Here is a 1,070-nt window from a genome sequence, read left to right as displayed (position 1 = left end):
ACAATGTGTCTAAATAAGTGTACAAATGGCAAAGTTCAATCGGTATGAACCTTGCTACTTGTACACTATAGTGTACACTTTAGTTTACACTTTACCACGTGACATTACTCTGTTGGACAGTTTAAATTTCAAATAGTTTTTCCATCCAATTGACACCTGACAACAATGCAAGTGTCAAATAACGTGTCAAAAACAGATGGACAAATAGCAAAGTTCAATTGGTAAAAACCTTGCGACATGTACCCTATGGTGTACGCTTTAATTTACACTTTGCCACGTGATATTACTCTGTTGGACAGTTTAAATTTCAAATAGTTTTCCCATCCAATTGACACTAGACAACAATGCAAGTGTCAGACAACGTGTCAAAAATCAGTGCACAAATTGTAACGCCCCGAATTCTTTAGCAACCCGGAACGTTACCAAACGTGAATTGATTAATAAAGTGCTTGAGGCAAATACATTTTAATATAACGAGGATTTCAGTAAAAATTGAAACAACCTTAACAAAAGGTAAATTAAATTAAATAACATATGCAGAACAATTTGGAATCATATCTTTTATCAAACATTAATAAAAGTAGTTCTAACAAATAATAAAAATAGGACTAATTGAAAGTTATGACGTGACTCACAATTGAGTCTAAATTTAAAAATAATAATAATCAACTGTTAATAAATATTCTAGTGTTTTTAAAAATTAAAGTACTTCATGATGGAGATCCATTGGTCCAATATGCATCCATCCACCGCCGTCCAGCATACTAATTTCTACCTGAAAATTTTAAATAGAGAGGGATGAGTATAACGAATTATACTCAATGAGATACTTGCTACTCCACATTCAAATCAAACGTGAAATTATGCATAAATTCTCTTACCAACATAACATGAGAATTATCACACCATGACAAATGATAATTCAAGCAAGCGCTGCAAATAACGTGAAGGCTAAATTGTGCCTTAAACTGTATCATGATTTCTCCCAAAGGAGCTCTGAACTGAAGTAATTAAATCCATACATAACAACGTACTTGAAAAGATGTGGACAAACCACTAATAGCACTGAG

The 1,070-nt window shown here is 32.8% G+C and overlaps 1 long non-coding RNA gene across 1 annotated transcript; it reads right to left on the bottom strand.

Annotated features, from left to right (window-relative positions):
• Positions 1 to 503: 503 nt before the first annotated feature.
• On the bottom strand, positions 504 to 921 carry LOC111378273. Its single transcript, XR_002699834.1, has 2 exons — positions 882 to 921; positions 504 to 775 (listed from the first exon to the last, which is right to left on the bottom strand). It is a non-coding gene; the product is annotated as an uncharacterized LOC111378273 (long non-coding RNA).
• Between the last annotated feature and the right edge of the window lie 149 nt (positions 922 to 1,070).

Source organism: Olea europaea, unplaced genomic scaffold (genome assembly GCF_002742605.1).
Source record: "Olea europaea var. sylvestris unplaced genomic scaffold, O_europaea_v1 scaffold18, whole genome shotgun sequence".
Classification (NCBI taxonomy): Eukaryota; Viridiplantae; Streptophyta; class Magnoliopsida; order Lamiales; family Oleaceae; genus Olea; species Olea europaea.
This window is presented reverse-complemented; position numbering and strand designations above follow the sequence as displayed.